Consider the following 12,019-nt stretch of genomic DNA (forward strand, 5'->3'; position numbering starts at 1 on the left):
ATTTTTTTTTTTTTTTTTTTTTTTTATGAATGCATGACAGCAGAGCTTTCATAATAATATTCAAATGAAACTCTCAGTGTGAAGAGAATCTTCCTGTCATCATGATCAGTAATTATGAGGTTTCTGAATAGTCAGTGTTTGAAGAGGCGTGTCTGCTGAAAGAGACGCACTGCTATGATTGGCTAACACTTGCATTTGAAATAAGTAGGGCTGTCCTCGACTAAAGATTTTTCTGGTTGACTAGTAGTCGTTCATTTTAATGGATTAGTCAACTAATCACACTTTCATTAATAAACCATGTAAATCATAATAATGAGCCTTTAATTGCTTACAAAGCCATCAGTGCTCAAGCACACGCATACTGAGTGACAGTTTAACATAAAGGTGTGGTGCTATCACTTGCAAAAGCGATTCCCTTCCGTCTAACTCAACTTGTAAAATGTCATCTAAGTTTTAGTAAGAGTCACAACAATGAACCTGATCTGGAAAAAAGTAAAAAGCATATTTGACAAATTCTTCAAAAAAAAAAAAAAAAAAAAAAATCTTAAAGGCAACTGAGCATCTCTTATTGATTTTATTTTTGGTAATGCCACTGATGCATGTTTCCTCTATATGTGTGTATAATGTTTTTTTTTTTTTTTTTTTTTTTTTTTCTTATTTTGTGAAACTTTAAATGAAGATTTGATGTAATTTAATTCCTGTACAGAGGGCGCTAATTAATGCAGTTTTATTTTATTTTATTTTTTTTCACATAATTTTTAAATTGATTATTAAAATCTATCTGCATACACTCATGACATAAAAGCAAGAGAAAACCTTTATTTATTCTCATTTTCTCTTGCTTTCTCTTGCGTTTGTGTGTTGTAAAGTCAAATGTTTATGTGTGTGTATGGGTGGGCGTGGGGGATTTGGGTGAAAAAAAATCTGATTGGCTAGTTTAGTTTGGTCACTTTTTCCACACATGAACAATGACATCACAGATAGTTAATGTTTAAAAACGGGCTCAAAATGAGTAAACGCTCTCTAAAACAGCTAAATTCGATTGAAACATTTGCAAAAGGACTAAAACTATTGAGTTGGGATAAAGAAATGAAGCCTCTTAATGGGTTAGTTCATCCAAAAATGAAAATAATGTAATTTATTGCTCACCCTCATGTTGTTCCACACCAGTAAGACCTTCGTTAATCTTCGGAACACAAATTAAGATATTTTTGTTGAAATCTGATGGATCAGTGGATCAGTGAGGCCTCCATGGCCAGCAATGACATTTCCTCTCTCAAGATCCATAAATGTACTAAAAACATATTTAAATCAGTTCAATATTAATATTATAAAGCGACAAGAATATTTTTGGTCTTTATTTTTATTTATTTTTTATTTTTTGGCGCACCAAAAATATTCTCGTCTCTTTATAATATTAATATTGAACCACTGTACTCACATGAACTGATTTAAATATGTTTTTAGTACATTAATGGATCTTGAGAGAGGAAATGTCATTGCTCCCTATGAAAGCCTCACGAAGCCATCGGATTTCAACAAAAAAATCTCAATTTGCGTTCCAAAGATTAACAAAGGTCTTACGGGTGTGGAACGGCATGAAGGTGAGTAATAAATGACAGAATTTTCATTTTTGGATGAACTAACCCTTTAAGAGGCTTCATTTCTCCATCCCAACTCAATAGTTTTAGTCCTTTTGCAAATGATTCAATTGAATTTAGCTGTTTTAGAGAGCGTTTACTCATTTTGAGCCCGTTTTTATCAGATCAACAAAACAATACAATAAACAAAACAATAATTATAATAATAGCTACTAATGATACCTACTGCGGCAAGTAAATATAGGGGGATACCCTGGGGGAGATACCCTGAGATAAATACCCTGAGATAAAATCCTGCAGGCGCCCCTGGTTTGATGCACTATTAAAATAATATTAATAATAAACAGAAAAAATTTCCTGGCTCTTCCAAGCTTTATAATGGCAGTGAATGGGGCTTGAGATTTTGAAGCCCAAAAAAACTGCATCCATCCATCATAAAAGTAATCCATACGGCTCCAAGGGGTTAAGAAAGGCCTTCTGAAGCGAAGCCATGAGTTTTTGTATGAAAAATATCCATATTTAAACTTTTGGTTTGAGGGTGAGTAAATCATGGAATAATTTTTATTTTTGGGCAAACTAACCTTCTAACTGGCTTTAAACTAGTTTAATAGTTTAAATTAGAGACATAAGTGGTTTGTATCGGCGGACTCTAAACTCGGACGCTCCTCACTGGATCTCACTGCGCTGTTTAGTGCTCACATAGTGGAGACAGTCAGCATAAAACTGCATTTGCTCAGAGATCGCACTACGTTGTCATTCAGGCAGATGTTCAGTGCGGCACACGGCTCAAACGAGTAGTTTTGTGGATGAATGGATTGATGGATGGATGGGTTTGTGGTTTGGATTAATGGATGGATGATTTTTTGGATGAATTGATAGTTGGATGGGTTTATGTGTGGATGAGTGGATGAATCAATTTGTGCATTAACAGATGGGGTAGGAATATGCAATTGAATTCCCATATGTAAAATAATCAGGCAACAGTAGGATGGATAGATAGAGTAACCTTGAGGATGGCCAGACTTTACCTCCACTGTCCTGAAGAGGGAGCTGTTTTTCAGATCTTACTTCTGACACTGTGTTTGGGTTTACTTATCCATGTGCATTAGGGAAGAGTAACTCTATAAACACACACACACACAGAATATCTATCCATTATATATTTAGTGTGGGAACAGGTAGTGGGAGTCGAGGTTGAAGCAGGCAGTCATGAGAACCGTCACCTCCATCAGTTTCTCAGGTATACGGTATCTGTCATTACACTAAATCAGTAAGAATTTCACTTTTTACTTTCACTTTTCAATTTTATTGATAAACAACAATTCAGCATGATAACTCTGAATCGGTCTCTGTCAGCAGTGCTTGGTCTTTCAGTGCTGTGGCTGATGGAGAACTCACTGGCTCTTACCGTCACTGGATCTGTGGGAAGCAACATCTCAGTCACCTGCAGATATCCTGAAACGTACGAGAATAACAGCAAGTACTTCTGCCAGATGAGCGACTCGATTGCTCAGAGAGATCCTCAGTGTGTTCAGACGACCCGGAGAGAGACGAGGTCTGAACGAGGGAGACTGACAAATTAAGTTATTTTTCTCACACCTTGCGATTGTGGTTTAAAATCACTTGGAACTTTAAAATGGCAATGACTAAAAACACATGAACATGATAAACTTTCATGGCATCATAACACTGCAACATCACAGCAATGTAACTGTGATAGAGAAGATAATACAACATTATGACCTTTATGCTTAAGGGTGTTTTTACACCTGTAGACTGTTTGCTTTGTTCTGAAACAGGGACTTAGTATGTTACAATGTTGCATTTTCTTCATGGTTCGGTTCGCTTTCACAAAGCAGCATTTCAAAGTGTACCAATATTTGTTTATGCAAGTCACATGCGAGTACAACTGTCATCTTATTGGTCAGAGTTTCCTCGCGTCATCAGTCAAGATGATTGACAAGTAGGGCTGGCTATCATTCAAAATTTTTCTGTATCGATACTGATACTAGATACCTGGACTTCGATACTGGTTCCTGAACAATAATTTTTCCGACATCAATTTTATTAAATCTATTTTAACAAGATTACATTACCTCAAAAAACGGCATTTATCTCACCTAATGTTATTTGCTCATTCAGTGTATTTGTGTTTTTACAATGGGGTTACAATTGTTAGGTTTGAGTTTACACACAACACAAGAAAACTTGATTTAACCCGAGCCACCGCCACCTGGTGGCCTTAGGAAAACAGTGAACAGTGGGTAACATGCATTTAAGCGGGCAAATATAAGAGAAAAATAGCAGTCATTTTGATGTGCCACACTTCGTGCAGCCAGTAGGTGGCGCTTTGACTATAACTGAATAGGGATGGGTACCAAGAACCGGTATTTTTTTTGGACCGGTATGTAATTGGGTCGATACCAGAGTACCTATAAGCTTCAGGACAAACGATACTGTTATCGATACTTGTGCTGTTGTATCTCCGTATATTACGGTGTTATTGGTGAATTAGAAGCCGCTGCTTATCAACAAAGGAGGCAACACTAGTAATATAATGAATCATTTACAAACAAAACACGCCATCTACCTCAACCAATGAGCTGTACGTCTCCATCATCTCCCAGCTCCAACTCCCCTGCCTCAGACGAAGGTAAATTTCATTATAAAATAAGTCTTTAGTTAGTACAAGTTAGGGTTGGGAATCGAATACTTGAGGTCAGGAATCAGATATTTGTTATAAAATTAAAATCGATTCCTTTGTGTGCATTTCAATATGACTTTTACACCATTCAAGCTCGAGATGACTCGCACGCTGTTTTCTGTGCTGCGCGCTTGTGTAACAGTGTCTTAAAGTGACAGCACTAATATTCCTGCTGCCGTCTAATCAAACAACAAAAGACAAAGAGAAAATTCACTCGTTCTTGACTTAGTAACTTTTGTAACTATATTTGTAATGTATATTTTGTTTATAAAGTGCAGTGTTTATACAGTTTCTGTACTCAAATGGACTTATTCTGGACTTATTGTCCCTTTTTAATTACTGAGTGTTTTACTTGTATTTAATAATGCTTAAAAATTTACGTTAGGCTAGTTGTTTTTGCTGAGGTATTTTTAAACCATATAGGCAAAGGTTCCTTGTGTAAGTGTTCTTTAGCCTGTTGATTTTTGTTCATGACTTGCTCCCTGAGAAAGCGGAGACTCCAGAATTCTCTGTTACATTCTGTTGTGCTCCTGCACATGCTATTCAAATATGTTGTGCTGTGGAATGCTGAGGAAATCTCTCTCTCTCTCTTTGAAGGACATTTTATTTTAAAAATGTGCTTTATGTGCCTTTTTCTATTTGCTTAGAGGCATTTGTAAACTGCAATGCTAATAAAACTTATAACAATAAAATAACTTAAAATTGTCAACATCTTTTCACATTATGTCTTTTTGCACCAAATTATAGAGTAGTATCGATAACAGTATCGATAACAGTATCGATAAGTATCGGTATCGATAAGCAGTATTGGTATCGATAAAATTCAAACGATATCCCATCCCTATAACTGAATATTGTCTTGTAGACGTCTTCAGGCTAGGACTATTATCAAATGTGCAGTTTGGGACAGATTAGACATGAGTTACAACAACTTCCTGTTTCATGGCGAAACATCGAGTTTTGTCAGCCTGCCACAGACATGCCCTTCAACAAAAACTCAACTTCCTGTTTCGCGTTAAGGTTTAAGGTAGGTCTAACAGTAGCCTATTCAGGTACAGGAATATGTGAAGCCATTTGCGCCAGAAACCAAAATAACTAGTCACTATTTGTGAAATTACGTCTCACAGAAAGCATTACTGATCACATTACTGCTCTGATAATCTGTGTGGATTAATTTCCTCATGCAGTCCACAAACTATACTGAATAAATGTTTACCGGAATTTCCTGCATTATAAGCGCAAAACTTGTGGGAATGAGTAAAAATAAGAGCAATACCCACATCCTGCGCTGAAATGTGAGCCCAGTGCATGCTTATTGGCCTACTGAAGGCTCAGTGAGCTTATTGTGGTTTTAATTTAGAAAAACGGGGACACATGCAAATACTATACGAATGTAGCAATCATTTCCAATGTTAACTTTTGTACAATGTTCAAAAATAATACTGCGGCAAATTCAAACACGCTCTCTCTGGATCTCCCTGCGTTGTTTAGTAGGCTAAGGGGCCTTTCACATGTCTAAGAACGCGTGGAAAACCTCCTTCTTTCCCGTGGCGTCTGTCGTTACTAAGCAATCATGATCTGCGCACTCCATGACAAAATGGGTTTCCAGCACTGAAAATTACTTGCAGTAGCTAGATTTATTTAAAAAGAGCTATCCCTGTACAGCTGTGATCAGATATTCCTCCATCTTGGCTGAGCTTTTGATGTTGCTACAGAAATGGTGACGCTGATTGGATGGTTCTTGTCACATGACCTGCAGTGTGCTTGCAGCATTCTGAAGAGTTGAGAATTTTATCTCGCTGCAGCGTAGGCACGCATAAACATTTAAAATAACGAACTTGAGCTTGCAAAAGACATGACATGCGAACGTCCACTAGCTGTGTCGAGACACACACACACACACACTATACAAATGTTGTAATGCAGCTAGAGAGGGAACCGAGGCTTCGTCGGGACAGCGTTCTTGCACAGAGAAGCACAATTACACAACATTTTAAGATGAAGAGGCTCTCTTTGGTTTTCAACTGCAGTAACTAATGTGCTCACTCACAGAATCAGACACTGCTGCTGCTTATATAACACATTATAGTGTCTAGTTTGTTGGTGCATTGGGTCGGATTGCTTTTACACCTCAAGAGTTCACCCCAGAGTTCGTTTGCAATCGGGCCAAAACCAGGCTGTCTCAGAGCGATTGTTTTGTTGTGGATCTGAATGTGAATGCTGTGTTCATATATGCCAAAATGAACCAAACCAAGGAGAAAACGCACCAGGTTCTGAAACAAACGCTCAGGTGTGAAAGCACCCTAAGTTTGGAAGAGGGTGAGTTTGACCTCCTACTACTCATTATTAAATATTATTATTAAACATAAGTTAAACTTTGTGTGAATGCAGCAAGAGTCTAACTGCTGGAAAACATACCCTCATGCTCCATCTAAAACTATTTTAAAAAGCTTTTTTTTTTTACATTGTGCTTGTGGTTTTTCAGACCTTATGTAAATTGAGACATGACATATTTGTTGAAACAAACTACTGAAACCTAAAATCTTGATGATCTGTCATCAACCCATGTTAATATTATTTTTGCAATCCCAATTTGTCTGGCATCATGGAGAAACACTGACCTTTATATTTTTTGGTGTGAACTGGCCTTTACAAGGATTGTTGAGGTGTCACCGAGACTCACATTGGTTTCAGATGGGATGTGATACAGCATCGTCTTCCTCTTACACGTCTCATTATGAGTCAGTGTGAGAACTAAATTCACACGTGTGTGGTGAATGAATGCCAGCTGAGGTTTCAATATACTGAATGATCAACTATAGTCCTTTCACTTTTGTTTTCTGTGCAGGGGATCCCCAAGAACAAACCAAAAACCACTTCCTGGAAGAACGTGGCGGTGAGGTTAAGAAACACACACACACACACACACACACACACACACACACACACACACACACACACACACTTACAGCATGTGGTTTGGCTTTTTTCAGTGAACTCATTGTGGTCTTTGCATCAACAGAGTCTCACTACAGGTTCATGATGATGGTGGCTTTGATGTGTGTTTTTGACCTGTTTTTCGTGTGTGTGTTTTGGTCTGTTTCAAGTCTGGAGACAAGACCATTACAAAGAAAGAGCCCATGGATATTTCAATTAATCGATAATTACATCTTGTTTTGATTAGGTTCTGCTCCCCACCGAATAAGGACAATATCAAACTCAGTGCAGGTGACAAGACGTTAAAATCTATAATATAGTTTTTAATATCAATATTTAATATTTTTAAAATTAGATGTTAATTTAATTTTATTTAAAGTTTTAGTCATTTTATTGTGCTTTTATCATTTTTATTAGTTGTTATTTTTTAAAATCTATTTTTACAGCATTTATTCATTTTTATTTCATTTGAGTTATTTTGTTCTGTTAATATTTTTCTCAAGTATTATTATTTTTTTTTTTTTCGCGGTTCTAGTTTTAGTTAAAACTGATGCAGTTATCTGCTTTATAATATATATATATGATCAGGCATAACATTAGAGGCTGAGAGGTGAGGTAATCAACACTGATAATCTCTTCATCATGTTAGTGGGTGGATATATTAGGCAGCAAGTGAACATTTTGTCCTCAAAGTTGATGTGTTAGAAGCAGGAAAAATGGGCAAGCGTAAGGAAAGGTGTCAGAATACACAGTGTTTTGCAGTGCCCATGCTGACCTCTGTCCACCGCCGAAAGCACCAACAGTGGGCACGTGAGCATCAGAACTGGACCACGGAGCAATGGAAGAAGGTGGCCTGGTCTGATGAAACACGCTTTCTTTTACATCACGTGGATGGCCAGGTGCGTGTGCGTCTCTTACCTGGGGAACACATGGCACCAGGATGACCTATGGGAAGAAGGCAAGCCTGGCGGAGGCAGTGTGATGCTTTGGGCAATGTTCTCATATAAAAAAAATACATTAGTAATTTAATAAAATTTAGTGTTTTTGAACCATACTATAGTAAAGGTACTACAGTAAATTGTATTAAAATACTATAGTAATTTATAGTTAACTTACCATAGAAAATGTAGTAAGTTGTCTAGTAAATACTATTGTTTTTGAAACATACTAAAGTAAAGTTACTGCAGCAACTTGAATGAATTTGTTCTATATAGTAATAGTTGTTGTGGTAAATCTACTGTAGTAATATAAACAAATTACTTTACCCAATACTGTAATAAATGTTCTACTATAGTATTGTATTCTTCAATACACTGCAGTTTACTGTAGTAAAAACTAAAGTATACTACAGTATTTATACACAGTTTACTCAAACAGAGTGAACGGACACACAACTAGAAGTGTGCAGACACACACCAGACTCAACACTCTCACAAACCTGAGGGAAGATTCTGTAGAAAGAAGAAAACGGTCTGACACACCTCATGATTCATTTATGTGAAAGACAAAAATAGAGAGAGGAAGAGAGAGTGAGAGAAACACTGACAGATCTCTTTAGGACTGGTGACGACATTAGATCTGGTAATGAACGCTTGTGAGCTTTGTTGATTGTCATCTTGTGAGAAGTTTGTGTAATTTAAAGATAAGGATAGGATAAAATGACAAGAATGAACAATAGAACAAACAACAAATAGAGCAGATGATGGATGGAACAAACAGATGAACGATGGACTGAGTCAACGACAGATGGAATGAACGAACTAGAGAATGAACATATGACAGAATGAACAAACCACAGACTGTACGAACCAGTGATAAACTGTGTGAACAGTGGAATGAATGAATGAATGATCAAATTAATGAACAAATGGTAGACAAAATTAATGACACAATGAATAAACAAATGCTGGCAGATGATGATGGATAATGATGGCATCCATCCATAAAAAAAAAATGAATCCGACTCCAGGGTATTAATAAAAGTCTGAAGTGAATCAATGCATTTGTGTAAGACAAGTGTCCTTATTTAAAACTATTTAACGAGCTTCCAGCGTGACAGCCGTTCGCATTTGATGTACGTCCAAAAAACGTTAACTTCCACACCGTAGTACACAATGACATGACGTTCTACAATGTGCCATGACGTACGCTATGTTCTAAGATAGACAGAACAATATAGGATGAATGAATAACTGTATGAACAACTGAATGAAGGAATGAATGAACAAGAGATAAACATAATGAATCAGACAGAATGAACAGATAGTTGAATGAGTGAACAACTGACAGAATAAATATCAGAATGACTGAAAAGTCAAATTATAGACAGTCTGAACAACAGACAGAACAAATGATAAAAAGAACTAACCACAGAAGACCTAATGATTGTGAACAAATAAAGGAGAGAATGACAGAATGTTTGAACTCGACCGAGGACAGACAGATTACACCAGTGTTGCCAACTGCTTTCAATAGAAAGTAGCTAAAACTGGTCCCTAAATGTCACTAAATAACATCATAATGGCGAGTTCACTGATCTGGCTAGATTTGTCACTAAGCTTTTGAAACAACTCTCAAAAGGGGTGGGGAAGTGGCTAAATCTAGTGACAAAATTGATAAATTGGCAACACTGGATTAAACATATGAAACACAGAAGTTGGATCACCCTGATTTCTTGTCTTGGTCCAGTTCTGTGCTGTGATATTTGCAGGACTGTTTGTGCTGCTGACGATCACTAAAACACAACATTTGAACTAAGTTAATTAATATAATGTATGAGCAGTTATTTGTGAATAAATAAACATTCTCTTCCTGGTTTACTCTGGTACCTCGTGGTTAGGGGTGTAAGAAAATATTGATACACGTGAATATCGTGATATTATAAGAAATGGGTCCTAGCGATTGTAAATAAAAAAAATAAATAAAAAAAAAACTGTAAAATAATGGTTTTCTATTTTAATATACTTTAAAATATAATTTATTCCTGTGATCAAAGCTGAATTTTCAGCATCATTACTTCAGTCTTCAGTGTCACAACAGCATTTATTCAAAATAGAAATTCATTATAATATTAATATGTCTTTACAATCATGTTAAATCAATTTAACACATCCTTGCTAAATTAAAGTATTAATTTATTTCAAAGAGAAAGAAAAAAAAAAAAAAAGTACTGGCCCCAAACTTTTGAACGGTAGTGTATATTGTTACAAAAGGGTTCTATTTTAAATAATATATTCAGATAGAAAACCATTATTTTAAATTGTAATCATTTCACAATATTACTGTTTTTTCTGTATTTTGTATCAAATAAATGCAGGCCTGATAAGCATAAGTGTCACGTTGCTGGCAAACAGACAAGGAAGACGAATATAGTCAGGGGTCAAATTGGGATTTGTTATGTGGGGGGGCTCTGTGGTTTCAGGCTTTCGAGGCGTGCATGTGTATGCAAAGACTACAAAATCGTATCAGCTGACAAACTAAAATATAACAAGTTGAGAGAACCCTCTGCTATGAACAATAAAATGCTGATCAAAATCATTCTATAGATGCTTGTAGTGTGCAAAGCTGCATCTGATGACAATAAAATCTTTCTGTAGGCCTGTGCCTTCTCCTTTGTGTCAGTATCAAATATAAGAGTAATGCTACCATTAAAGGAGAGAACATAAATACAAAATAAAGAGTTCGACATTAAGCCTTGTTTTGTGCTTGTCCTTTGGACAACTAAACTGGTCATTTACTTAGCTTAAAAAAGTAGCTTGTCTGGGGGGTAAAAAATAGGATTTTTTTGTGTGTTGTAAATATAATTTATTCTGAAACAAGCAACATTCTCATCAGTGTTTTATCAGCAGTGACATATTTAAATCTACATATTTTTGCTAATTTCCCTGGGGGTATTTTATTACATTTACATTACATTTACATTTACTCATTTGGCAGACGCTTTTATCCAAAGCGACTTACAAGTGAGGAATGCAACAAGCGAGTCGTCATGACGAGGCAAATAGACACAAAAAGTGCTCACAATACAAGTCTTAGGTAATGCTCAGAGTATCATAAGCTACAATAGAGAGGGATTAGAGGAAGTGAAAGGATAGGTATAATTTTTTTTTTTTTTTTTTTTTTTTTTTTTATTAAGATGAGGTTAAGTGCTCACGAAAGAGATGAGTTTTCAGCTGTCTTTTGAATATTGCCAGGGATTCTGCATTCCGGATAAAGGCAGGAAGATCATTCCACCAGCAAGGAACAGTGAACGAGAATGTCCTGGAGAGTGATTTTCGTGCCTCTCTGTGATGGTACCACAAGCCTTCGCTCCTTTAATGAGCGTAGGCTTCTGGTAGGAGTGTAGACTCGTAAGAGTGAGTGGAAGTAGGAGGGTGCAGAGCCTGTGGCAGATCTGTAAGCAAGCGTCAACGCCTTGAATTTGATGCGAGCAGCAATTGGTAGCCAGTGAAGAGAGATGAAGAGAGGCGTGACATGGGCTCTTTTGGGCTCGTTGAAGACGAGACGTGCTGCAGCGTTCTGAATCATTTGTAGAGGCCTGGCAGTCCAGCCAGAAGAGCATTGCAGTAATCAAGCCTAGAAATGACCAGGGCCTGGACCAGAAGTTGTGCATGTTCTGTTAGAAAGGGCCTGATTTTCCTGATGTTGTATAGTGCAAATCTGCATGACCGAGTGGTCTTTGCAATGTGGTCTTTGAAGGTCAGTTGGTGATCAAGGATTACTCCAAGATTTCTGGCCGAATTTGATGGGGTAATAGAAGATGTGCCTAGCTGGATGC

Source organism: Ctenopharyngodon idella, chromosome 1, assembly GCF_019924925.1.
Source record: "Ctenopharyngodon idella isolate HZGC_01 chromosome 1, HZGC01, whole genome shotgun sequence".
Classification (NCBI taxonomy): Eukaryota; Metazoa; Chordata; class Actinopteri; order Cypriniformes; family Xenocyprididae; genus Ctenopharyngodon; species Ctenopharyngodon idella.